Source organism: Anser brachyrhynchus (assembly GCF_964034855.1).
Source record: "Anser brachyrhynchus genome assembly, chromosome: 19".
Classification (NCBI taxonomy): Eukaryota; Metazoa; Chordata; class Aves; order Anseriformes; family Anatidae; genus Anser; species Anser brachyrhynchus.
Genome location: NC_137712.1, coordinates 8105927 through 8118769, shown reverse-complemented (window position 1 = coordinate 8118769; position 12843 = coordinate 8105927). Strand labels below are relative to the sequence as shown.

Below are 12843 nucleotides of genomic sequence, written 5' to 3'. Positions count from 1 at the left end.
AACCTTTCCATTTCACACCACGCACTCCGCGTTGTTTTGCCTTGCTCTGCAGAATGTGTGCGGGCAGGGGCAGACATCCCCCCCGGGGGTGTCCCACTGCCGCCTGATGTTTGTACCTCCCCCAAATCTCACATCCTCTTCCTGTCAAAGTCATTTCCCAGCACACCTCTACCCTTCCACCATGTCTCAGTTCGTTTTTTTCCCTTAGAAGTTTTTTTGTCTGAAGAATAGCTAAATATCTGTGTGTATTCATCCTTTGCTGTGCTCACAGGCACCAAGTATGGGCAGTTTCTCTCTCCTCTTCCTCAGATACACAGATAACTTCCATGCAGTTGAGTCGTGAACATGCACCACACCCTTCCTGCTGGTTTTGCACGCCGTCTCCCTCCTCAGCCATGCACCATGTGCCATCTTTCCATCGTGTTCTAGCCCCTTCTCTGCCGTTACTCCAGCCTGGACCTGGGCACGCCACTCGCTCCCGTCACCGCACTGTCCTGCACGCTCCTTGGCTGGTTCCCACCCAGAGCTGCCACCTTCTCCACCCATGACAGCCATCCATCTCCACCTTTCCCCAGAACCAACAGGAGGTGCAATTTCCCCAAGCAAATCCATGCCATCGCCTGCTTGCACAGCTTCTGGCAATACACCTGCGTTTTTCCCCACCGCACACACACACACTGGGCTTTCCCTTCTCCCCTGCTTCTCTCCCTGGACTGTTTGGGACTCCTGGACACCCGTTGCAGTAATGCTGGCACCCAGATACAGCTCCGTTCCCTCCTCAGACCCGTTGCTGTTACGTAAAGCTGGGTGCTGAGTGCGAGGCAGCGCTGAGCACCTAATGGATGCTGCGTGTGCCTGCGCTTACTGTACTTCAGTGTCTGCATCGGGGCTTTGTAAAGCCCTTGGGATACTGTGCACATGAAAGACTCTGTATAAAATCCAAACCCTATTCTATTCTAGAACAGCGCTTTTAAGTCCTTTTATCACAGAATGAGGCAAGGCTTGAATTGAGCCCAGAAATAGCAATTTAAAGTTTTCATGAAAGAGGAGAGCAGTATATGTTTGGTATATTTTAACATAATCCGCGAACGCTAAGTGCACTAAAAGCATACCGCTTATTTGTGGGCGGGGAAGCGGCGAGGAGGGGGAGAAATGTAAGTGCTTGTTTTTCTTTGGGATTTCATTTATTACGCGATCTGACAGAGATCTATCAGGATGACAAAGGGGGGGAGGAAAAAACCACCCTCGCAAAGGCCCTTGATTGTTTGAGTTCAGGAAAATAGCAGCCTGATTCAGATGTTTGAGTGGGGGGAGTTGTTTGGGATGTGAGCTGAAAGTGGCAGTGCAGCTGGGGGCACGAGGGCAGCCCTGCGCTGGAGGGGTGTGAGGTGTGGATGTGGCTGGCACATGGGACATTTCATGGGATCCGAGGAAAAGAAGAAAAGGCGATCTCCTGTGTCTGGGACTGGGCATTTCCCCTTTGGCAGCTCCTCATGGGCTGGCCAAGGTGAGCTGAGCCCCGCATGTGGGCACCATGCCGACATGGTGCTAGATGCTTTGTGCGCAGCCCCCGCGTGGCTGGCGGCTTTCTTGCACAGACCGGGTTGTCAGGGGGTGATGAGGAGTACCCAGAAGTGCTTTCATTTACCAGTTCATCAAGCTTTGTTGCGCTGATGCGTTTTAGCAATAGCAATTGTGTGTCATGAAATAATTTGGGGTTCTTTGCCAGAAGCGTTGCATAGTACTGACTGTAGAAACATTCATCTGTTGGGATTCCCCAAGGTAAAAATGCTCGTGATAAAACCCCATTAATTACTACTTGCTGAACTCACCAAGTTAGCCAATTTTTAATCTGTTTAGTGTGTTTTGTATCAGTGTAGCTGTAACTTTTAAAATCAAAACATTGCGTGATACTATGTCAAAGGCTTTACTAAAGCCAAGTCCATCATTGTGATTATCAGTCCAACTTGGAATCTCCCCAAATAATTAAATCAGGTTTATTTGATAAAACCTATTTTCCATAAAATCATGTTGACAGTCATTAATTCTATTCCTATCCCTTAATGCTTTATTAATTGGTTCTTGTATTAGCTTTTCCATTATTTTCACTGTATGTAAGTCAGTATAAATTATCAATCCAGGGTAACCAGTCACCCCGTATTGTATTTTTGAATGTGACATTGCTATCAAGAGCATCCTGTTACCTGGAACTCTTTTCTTATTTACAACTAATGCTAGTATTTGTGGGACAGGAGAGGTTGGATGTGGTGCTTAGGGACATGGTTTAGTAGATGATATTGGTGGTAGGGTGATGGTTGGACCAGAAGGTCTTGGAGGTCTTTTCCAACCTTAATGACTGTGATTCTGAAGCATTTCTTGAAGTAGAGTATCCAGATTGGTCAATACCACTTGTTCAACAAATTTGGTAGTGATCAGTAAGTTCAAATGACCTCTTCGTCTTCCTTGCCATCAACAGTCTTCAGTTCAAAGGTTGGGCTCACAACAAAATGAACGCCTTCCTTTGTTGTTTATGCTAGTTTCGTAGCCCATTTATTCTCTCTCTGTTCACATCTCCATGCCTTGTAACCATGGTCTTTTCACCCTTCCCCTCCTTTTTCATTCCACTTTTCCCTGTAAGATTGTCTTCTTCAGTTTTGATGCATTTTCTTCAGACCTTCTTTGTCTCAGTCCTCTTCATCAGCCCCTTGCCAGGGCAGGGCCTCCCTGTAGCCCCTCATTTCCCTCTTTTACAGCCTGGAGAATTTGGAGAGGCAGCCAAGAAGCCCAGCTGTGTACATTTACGGGACTGCATTGAGTTCTTCAGGCTTCTCTCTCCAGAAGAGGTCTTGTCCTTGCAGTCAGATGCGATACTCAGCTACAGAGCTGCTTTAAAGCCCTGTGCTTTTCTCTTACATTTTGACCCCAGGTCTTTCAGACCTGTGCTGTGATGGACATGGCTGTTTTCCTTGTGCCCGACTTCCTCCGCACACTTTGCTCAGCAATAACTGTCTTGATTTATTTCTAAGCCTAGACATAAACATCTCTGAAACCTGTTCAGGTCCTCTCCCTTCTGCCAAAATCACCGGCTTTTTCTGTTACGGACATTATTTTTGTCTTGGAGATAAAAGTGAAGGGGCAATAGTTCTTCTCTACTACAGCACACGACCTCTTGGTAAAATTCTGTGATTCCAGGAGTGAGAACTATATCATCCTCACACTTCAAATTACAAATCAACCCGAAGCTTACTTCAGTCATCCTCTAAAATCTTTCCTCAGAGCCATCTCTTTACACTGCAGTATATAAACTGTTATTGAATAGAATTGCCTTTTTTCCATCATTATGAACAGTTTGTCATCTCTGCTTTATCATCACCAGCCGTAGCATGTTATAATAGGCTGATATTATTGTTAGGTTTTCCTTTATCCCTAACATACCTTAAAAACTCTCTTTATTTTCTTTGGCTCTGCTGAAGATGGATTTTTCCCTGATGTTTTTTTGGCTGTATTAAAATGTATTCTGTTTAAATTGGCCTATAGGAAGTTAATTTTCAATATGGATTCCTCCTTTCATAAAACAGTTATCATAATAATAATAAAAATACGGGGAAATCCCACTTATGTATTTTTCTTTCCCTTGTCACTGCAGAAGTGTTCTCTGTATAATATTATTCAGTGCTTTTATCTCGACTAATTTTAAATGTCATAAGCACTGGAGTTTCAACCAGTTCTCCTCAGAGATATGTCCCGAGTCCAATAGATATTCCTTTTTGATTCATTCTTTTTCCTAATGACGACCTTATATTTTTACTCCAGTGAAGTTTCACCACATGTACACTGTTGTAATTGAGGGCAAAATTTGGCCCTTTGACATCAATGGAATTATAGTAGAAACGAATCTGTCCCACTGAGATCATAAAACCTTTCCTTGTAAATCAATCCTTCCAGTCCCTCTGTCATCACCGAAGATGTTCTTTGAATTCCCTCCAAGTTGTCAATATGTTGTTGATGCTGAGATACTCAGAACTGACTGAATGTTTGTCTCATTGAGTCCAGAGGGAGAAAAAAATGACCTCTCTTGACAAGAATTTATATATATACTAAATAACCCTGTTCTCCTGTTATTGCTGCCGTATTAACCTGATGGGCTAATATGTGATTTATTCTTATCCTTCGGTCTTTCTGAATAATTCACTTCCCAAATAGGGAGCTAAGGAATGGACTTTAGGTGGGTTTTGTTCATTCATTTTGTTGGGCACCTGGGCTGCTTACTGCCTGTTTATTCCAGGTTAACCAGCTGCTTACTATTTTCGCATGAGGGCAGCTGGCTGATTTTTCACCTTAGACAAATTGCTTTCCCTTTTTGGTTTAACCTCTAAAACGAAGCTAACAATGTGGCGAGCCAGCATTTTCCAGTTACGGCTACAAGTCTTATAATCTGTTTGCATTTTTAAAGGACGCTGTGGCCTTCCCCGGAGAAGCGTTACACCGCTAGGTTCTTCCAGGGCTCTTGGGGGCAAATCCGAAGTATTATGTAAATATAGAAGTATATGTAAATGTATGACAACATTTCCACTGATCCAGCCTTTCGGTGCCTTTGGCACAACGCGCCTGTCCTCATGGCTCGTCTTTTCACACTTGCTGAGAATCTGTCTGGCACCAGAACTCCTGAGCTGCAGGCCTAGTTTGAAGGGAGAGATTGTTTTGTCCCTTTTTCTTTTAATGTTTTACCATTCCCATGTGTTGTTTTTTTTTCATGTCTTCTGTCCTACTGAGAGCCTCGCTTGGCCGAGTCCAGGCCCAGACTGTTCCTCCTTGGCTGGCTGAGTCAGACAGCTTCACTTCTGCTGCTCGGGGTCTTTTTGGAGCGCCAGAAAGCACTGAGGTGAGCAGGGCAGGCGGGCTGGGAAGGGGGAAAGCATCTCAGCAGAGGGAGCAGCGAAAGAGAGGAAATTCTGGGACTTCTCTGTGGAGGAGCGGCGATGAAGGTTACGACTGAGCCAGCTGGCCCCCGCGGCTGGCACCGCTGATGGACAGAACCTTTATCAAGTGTCAGCAAAGGCATGTGACATTTATCACTGCGGAGAGCCGGGTGCTGCCGCGCTGACAGTCTGTTCAATACACGCCATCTCCGCCGTACGGAGATCCCTGAATGGCATCGTTGCTCGCTGAGGCCAGGACAGCTCCTCTCCAGCCTCATCTCCGCGCCTCCCTCCAGCTTCCTTTTGTTTCTTTTTGCTTTCCCTCCATAAGTTTTCTTGCTTTCCCTCCATAAGTTTTCTTCCCTTTTTTCATCTCCATATTTTTGGGTTCTCTATGATTCTGTTCCTTTTCCTGTATTTCCTCCTGCTTTCCATCACGTACCCCTTTTCCTCTGCCATTTGCCCCACGACCTCTCTGCCTGCAGCCTGAGCCCTGCTCCTTTGGGCACACATGGCATCACTGCAGAAATTCAACTTCCAGACTTGGGTTATAACAGATTTCAGATCGCTTTGGGTCACAGGAAGGTAAACGGTGGTAAATTCATGAAATTCAGGCTAAAAGACTGGAATTCCTTCGTCAATGGAGCTAAACCCTTTCCAGGTATATTAGGGCTGTGAGCTGAGCTTATGGGCGCACCGCTTGCCGCACAGAGCTGCTCAACGGGAGGAAAAGAGATGTGAGGCACTGCAATTAAGTAATTATGCAAATCCAAACAAGGATTTTGTTTTAAAGTATTTTCCAGCATGAACATGATGTGATTGCAGGAGACATGTGAGCCACTCTCTGAGCCAAGAACAGGGCCGGCCGGCCCTGCAGAACGCACACCTGGGAATAACCGAGCCAGTCACTGGATGTCACCATTGAGCTGCAGAAATGTGCCTGGAAGTTCATTATTCATCTGCTTTTAAAAGAACTGGTTTTTAAGGAAAGCATGTGTCACTGGAAAGCCTTGGGCGAGTGGGCACCTTGTGATGGGCTGGACCTCGCTGGGACACTGGGTTGGTGGCCTGCCCCTGTGTGGATGAAGGCAGCGTGCTCATCTCACAGGGAACACAGTGACCGCTTTAAGTGGGGGAATGATTTGGTGGTCCTTCAATGAACACCCTGAGAAGGCAGAGGCCCAGTGCCTGGCAAGCATCAGGAACGGTTTCCTTTCTCTGCAGCATGTGTGCAGCGCTTGGGGTGGTGTGGGGAGGCAGGTGCTCTGCTGTGAAACACCGATGTGAGCCGCGGTAACATTCCATGAGCTCCCTTGGGCTTAGCAGAAGAGCTGAGATCAGTAGTGCCCCATCAGACCTTCCGTAAGCACCAGCACAAAAGGGACTTGGTGACCTCCTACTTGACCAGAGTCATATGAGAATGAGAGCCCCGAACAGGAGAAAAACAGAATAATTTTCATTTATCTGGAAATGTTCAGTTGTTTCTAGTCTCTTAGGCTGTTATAGAGGAAATTATCTCTGATGATCCAATTAGCGGAAGGGAGTAGAGATCTACGTGGGACTGAGAATGTCCTGATAGCATAGATTAAAAGAAAATTGTGTGTGTCTATTAAAAAAGGAAAAGCCAACAGCCAAAGAGAATATTCTCATATTCTCGTATTCTCTCTCAAGAAATGAGAGGGATACTTTCCAAGGGCTGACGAGGTGATTTGATCAGTCTTAAACAACAAAAATAAAAGGAGACAAGATCGCTTAAGATTCTTGAACCTGGTAGGCAAGTATTTGGTAAAACCAATATGTATTATTATTTGTAACTCAGCTTTATGTAAAACCTGACTTGCTTCACCCAAGTCTGGACACACTTAGGTCTCAAGAGGCTGCCGAAGAACAGGGATGCCCACGTAACCTTCTCAGACACCCTTCTGAACTTTAAAGAGAAGGCGGCAGAAATCAGAGAGTTCTGGAAGTGAAATTATCGTGGATTTGTGTAAGCTAGAATATGTTATTTTTGTGGAGTAGTGGTTGTCCTGTGCGAACACGAGGCTGTGCCATTTGGAGAAAATCTATTTCGGTAGCAGAGAAGCCAGTGTAGCAGGAGGGGCTGTGCAGAGCAGGCAGGGTGCGTTACGGAAGTAGCAAAGGGGTGGATGAAAAGAAGGGACAGGGAGCACTAATTTAGCACAAAATCAAGATGTTGAGAACCAGATTAATTGAGGTACCGAGAGACTTGAAGGAATAGAAAATCTTTAATTGCCTATACGCCGATGTGAAGATTCTGGGTAGTGAAGGAGGAATAGGAATTGCTCGCATACGAGCATAAATTCGACCTACTTTGGTGTTACTGAAACCTGATGGGAAGATTTGCATGACTGGAATGTTAAAAGCACTGGTTACAATCTATTTAGGAAGCAAAACTGGGCAAAAATGAGCAGGAGTGCTATATTCTTATGTCAAAAACGGCATTACATGTTTCTGAATCTGACAGCTTGGAAGTAAAAGATCTGAACGAATGTCCTCGTAAATAAAGACCAAATCAGGTCCTGGCTGCTATCCATTGCAGGCCAGAGAATTACTTGATTTCTCGTCTGGCTCTTTAAACACCTTTCTGCTATAGGTAGGAAGGAAAAGACTTTAATCTGAATGACATACAAAGGAGATCTCATGCTGTCAAAACTAAAACATCCTTGATTTATTTTTTTTTTTAAGTTGAAGATGACAATTTCCGAACTTTAAAAGTGTTTTATCCAACAGAAGGGAAGATGGTGCTAGACCTCGTATTCTTGACAGATAAAGAGGATTCAGTCTCAAAATTAAAAGTCAAAAAATTGTTTAGATGCAAGTGACACAGACTTGATTACACTTGCTACATGCAAATGGAATAACATCCAAGCCACACAGATACGCGGGTACACAGGGCCGGTTTCATGGAGATGAAAGCTGTTATGAACTCAATCATTTTGGTAAATGGATTTAAAGGAAATAAAGTAAATAACTAGGAACTCTATGAGAACATGGTATGTGCCCCAATAATACTATTAGCACTAGGAAGGGAAAAAAAGATTATTTTTTTAAGGACATTTTAAAAGAAAGCCTGGCCTGATGTTTAAAGGATAACTGGTAGCCAGCTACACCAAACATGATGTAACAAACATGCAGTTAGTGTGAATGCTAAATGTGCGGCTGTGTTGCAGCCACCGTTGCAGTGCTGCACTGCTTGTGACGCTTTGGTTTGGATGTCTTCAGACCAGTGAACAAACTGTGTGTGCGGATGAGCCCTCAGTCGTTCAGCTGCTCACTGACATTGAAGTTCAGCTTCGCATGCTGTACCAGCCCAAGAGCAGTGCACCATCTGGTTCCCACATCCACTGTGCTGAGGGGACACCAGCAGTTCCTCGGCTTAGGAGTGAACCTCTGAATGAACGGGAGGTGAAAGGGTGAGCAAACACAGCCATTGCCTAAATCCCGGAGGGAGATCCTGGGAGGGGAGGTGGAGACAGGCCTGGGTCTGAAACCTTCGTCTGGGGTCATGAATGACATTTCTGGAGCTTCTGATTTCCTCCGTCCTGGAGCCTTCCTGAAACCATTTCACTGGAGACTTAAGAGCCTAAATACATTTAATGTCTGGGCCCAAAGCTCTGTGTTTTGGCCACTTCTTTCTCCTAGGACTGGGAAGTGTTTCATGGAGACTTTATAGTGGAGACTTTATAGTGGAGACTAGAAGCATCATACAATGTACCATTTTCTTCCTGTGCATTAAAACATGCTAGGCTTTAATTAGGATAGCAGCTATATTGGAAATGTTAGCTACAATTTGTGGTAGGGAAAATTGGAGGGGTACTTTTGTCCCTTACAATTCCTGTCTTTTTTTTTTGAATGGGTTGATCTGAAATACAGTTCTCAGAGTACTTGTGTAACTAACATGTCTTTAAAAAGAATCTGCCATCCATCTTCTCTATGCCAGGTTGATGGATTGTGAGCCTCTGAGTAATATCTCTTGACTGAATGAGCCATCTTAGCACCTCCATGGAGAAAAGAGACGTCACTGGGTGAAACGCCTTGCCGAGGCGACCGGCTCCGGGGCAGACGCGTGCTGCAGCGGAGCGCGGGATCGGGACAGGCAGGGCTATTTTTCGGGCATCGAGCCTACGTGAGGGAGCCGCCAGGCACCGGCAGCCCTCGTGAGGGAGGCTGACGAGGCGTAGGCGGGGCCAGCAGCGTCAGCGACAGCTCCTCCTCCCGGCCGTTCAAAGGCAGCCCTTAGGGAGCGCGAGCGACCAGGAGCGCGGCGAACAGGGCCGGCAAACAGGGAGTGACGCGGTGGGAGTGACGCGGCAGTTAGCGAGGCAGTTGGCGCAGGCAGGGCGGAGCGCTCACACCCGCCCTTAGGGACAACTCCTCTAACGGCACTCTCCCGTCAGCTGGGCTACAATGGTCTCCACCAGGCACGGTGCCTTCTCTAGGAAGTCAGTACACACCCAGACCGACTGCCCGCCCAAACATGCGGCAGTTCAGGTCTCCGGATGCGGGGAGTGTCTGAGCCTCTTGCTGCCATCGGCGGGAGGCAGAGAGACTGCTTGCGTGAGGTGCGAGCAGGTGGACGACCTGGTCCGCATGGTGGCAGAGCTCAAGGAAGAGGTGCAGAGGCTGAGGGATATCAGGGAGTGCGAGCGGGAGATAGACTGGTGGAGCGACTCCCTGCAGGACCGGAGGGAGAGGGACCAGGGTGAGACGCCCCAAAGGGGGGTGGACCCCCTGCCCTGTTGCCATCGGGCAGAGGGAGGGGACCTGCGAGTTGAGGAGGAATGGAGACAGGTCCCTGCTCGACCTCGCAGGAGATGCCCTCCCCTTCCGGCGCCGCCTTCCCAGGTGCCCTTGAACAATAGGTTTGAGGCCCTGGAGCTCGAGAGACCCGTGGGTGAGGATGAGGTAGGAAGCCTACCCGGGAGGATGCCTGAGGTGAGGAAGTTGACTCCACGCCTCAGGACTGCCTCCACCAAGAAAGAAAGAAGGGTGATTGTTGTGGGCGACTCCCTCCTCAGGGGAACGGAGGGCCCTATTTGTCGGCCTGACCCCACACATAGGGAAGTCTGCTGCCTCCCTGGGGCCAGGGTCAGAGACGTTACCAGGAAGCTTCCAAACCTGGTTCGCCCCTCTGACTATTACCCGCTTTTGATAGTCCAGGCTGGCAGCGATGATGTTGAAAAGAGAAGCCTCAGGGCCATCAAACAGGACTATAGGGGGCTGGGACGATTGGTGGGGGGAGCGGGAGTGCAGGTGGTGTTTTCGTCCATCCCTACGGGGGAAGGGAGAGGCACGGAGAGGACATGGAAAGCTCATGTGGTTAATAGGTGGCTCAGAGGCTGGTGTCAGCATAGAAATTTTGGGTTTTTTCACCATGGGGAGCTTTACTCGGCACCCGGCCTGATGGCCCCAGATGGGTCTCTATCTCCAAGGGGAAAACGGATCCTAGGCCAGGAGCTGGCGGGGCTCATAGAGAGAGCTTTAAACTAGGTAAGAAGGGGGATGGGGCTCAAACAAGGCTTGTTGGAGCTGTGCCGGGGGAAACAATGGCTAGGCCGGGGAAGAAGGCGATGGCCCAGCTGAAGTGCATCTACACTAATGCACGCAGCATGGGTAACAAACAGGAGGAGCTGGAAGCCATTGTGCAGCAGGCAGGCTACGACTTGGTTGCCATCACGGAGACGTGGTGGGACCGCTCCCACGACTGGAGTGCTGCAATGCCTGGCTATCGGCTCTTCAGGAGGGACAGGCAGCACAGAAGGGGTGGTGGCGTGGCTCTCTACATTAGAGAATCTTTTGATGTTGTGGAACTCCAGGCTGGGAATGATAAGGTTGAATCCCTGTGGGTTAGGATCCGCGGGAAGGCCGGCAAGGCTAGCATCCTGGTCGGGGTCTGTTATAGACCGCCGAACCAGGATGAGGAGACGGATGAGGAGTTTTATAGGCAACTGACAGAAGTTGCAAAATCGTCGGCGCTTGTCCTCGTGGGGGACTTCAACTTCCCGGACATATCCTGGAAACACAACACGGCACAGAGAAAGCAGTCTAGGAGGTTTCTGGAGAGCGTGGGAGATAGCTTCCTGACGCAGCTGGTCAGTGAACCTACCAGGGGTGGTGCCCCGCTAGACCTTCTCTTCACAAACAGAGAAGGACTGGTGGGAGATGTGGTGGTCGGAAGCTGTCTGGGGCAGAGTGACCACGAAATGGTAGAGTTCTCTATTCTTGGCGAGGCCAGGAAGGGGACCAGTAAAACTGCTGTCTTGGACTTCCAGAGGGCTGACTTTGAGCTGCTCAGGACGCTGGTTGGCCGAGTCCCTTGGGAGGCGGTTCTGAAGGGCAGAGGAGTCCAGGAAGGCTGGGCGCTCCTCAAGAAGGAAATCGTGATGGCACAGGAGCGGTCCGTCCCCACGTGCCCAAAGATGAGCCGGCGTGGAAGAAGACCGGCCTGGCTCAACAGTGAGTTGCGGCTGGAGCTTAGCAGAAAAAAGAGGGTTTATAATCTTTGGAAAAAAGGGCGGGCCACTGAGGAGGACTACAAGGATGTAGCGAGGCTGTGCAGGGAGAAAATTAGAAAGGCCAAAGCTCATCTGGAGCTCAATCTGGCTACTGCCGTTAAAGACAACAAAAAATCCTTTTACAAATACATCAACGCGAAACGGAGGACTAGGGAGAATCTCCATCCTTTACTGGATGCGAGGGGAAACCTAGTTACTAAGGATGAGGAAAAGGCTGAGGTGCTTAATGCCGCCTTTGCCTCAGTCTTTAGCGGCAATACCGGTTGTTCTCCGGACACCCAGTGCCCTGAGCTGGTGGAAGGGGATGGGGAGCTGGATGTGGCCTTCGCTATCCATGAGGAAATGGTTGGCGACCTGCTACGGAGCTTGGATGTGCGCAAGTCGATGGGGCCGGATGGGATCCACCCGAGGATACTGAGAGAACTGGCGGAGGAGCTGGCTGAGCCGCTTTCCATCATTTATCGGCAGTCCTGGCTATCGGGGGAGGTCCCGGTTGACTGGCGGCTAGCCAATGTGACGCCTATCTATAAGAAGGGCCGCAGGGCAGACCCGGGGAACTATAGGCCTGTCAGTTTGACCTCAGTGCCGGGGAAGCTCATGGAGCAGATTATCTTGAGGGTCATCACGCGGCACTTGCAGGGCAAGCAGGCGATCAGGCCCAGTCAGCATGGGTTTATGAAAGGCAGGTCCTGCTTGACGAACCTGATCTCCTTCTATGACAAAGTGACGCGCTTGGTGGATGAGGGAAAGGCTGTGGACGTGGTCTACCTTGACCTCAGTAAGGCTTTTGACACCGTTCCCCACAACATTCTCCTCAAGAAACTGGCTGCTCGGGGCTTGGACTGGCGTACGCTTCGCTGGGTTAGAAACTGGCTGGATGGCCGGGCCCAGAGAGTTGTGGTGAATGGAGTCAAATCTGGTTGGAGGCTGGTCACTAGTGGAGTCCCCCAGGGCTCGGTACTGGGGCCGGTCCTCTTTAATATCTTTATTGATGATCTGGATGAGGGCGTCCAGTGCACCCTCAGTAAGTTTGCAGATGACACCAAGCTAAGTGCGTGTGTCGATCTGCTCGAGGGCAGGAAGGCTCTGCAGGAGGATCTGGATAGGCTGGAGCGATGGGCTGAGGTCAACTGCATGAAGTTCAACAAGGCCAAGTGCCGGGTCCTGCACCTGGGCTGCAACAACCCCAAGCAGAGCTACAGGCTGGGAGATGAGTGGTTGGAAAGCTGCCTGGCAGAGAAGGACCTGGGAGTATTGGTGGATAGTCGGCTGAATATGAGCCAGCAGTGTGCCCAGGTGGCCAAGAAGGCCAATGGCATCCTGGCCTGTATAAGAAGCAGTGTGGCCAGCAGGTCGAGGGAAGTGATTGTGCCCCTGTACTCGGCTCT

General features: G+C 48.9%; 1 long non-coding RNA gene across 19 annotated transcripts in view; it reads left to right on the top strand.

Annotated features, from left to right (window-relative positions):
- The window catches only part of LOC308180202, a 272118-nt gene that overhangs the window by 88653 nt on the left and 170622 nt on the right, over nt 1–12843 (top strand). For 18 of the 19 annotated variants that reach the window (XR_013940809.1, XR_013940810.1, XR_013940811.1 and 15 more), the window contains exon 3: nt 4774–4882. The exons of the other annotated variant lie outside the window; for it this stretch is intronic. This is a non-coding gene — a long non-coding RNA (uncharacterized lncRNA). The remainder of the gene's footprint in view (nt 1–4773; nt 4883–12843) is intronic. 19 annotated transcript variants of the gene reach the window in all.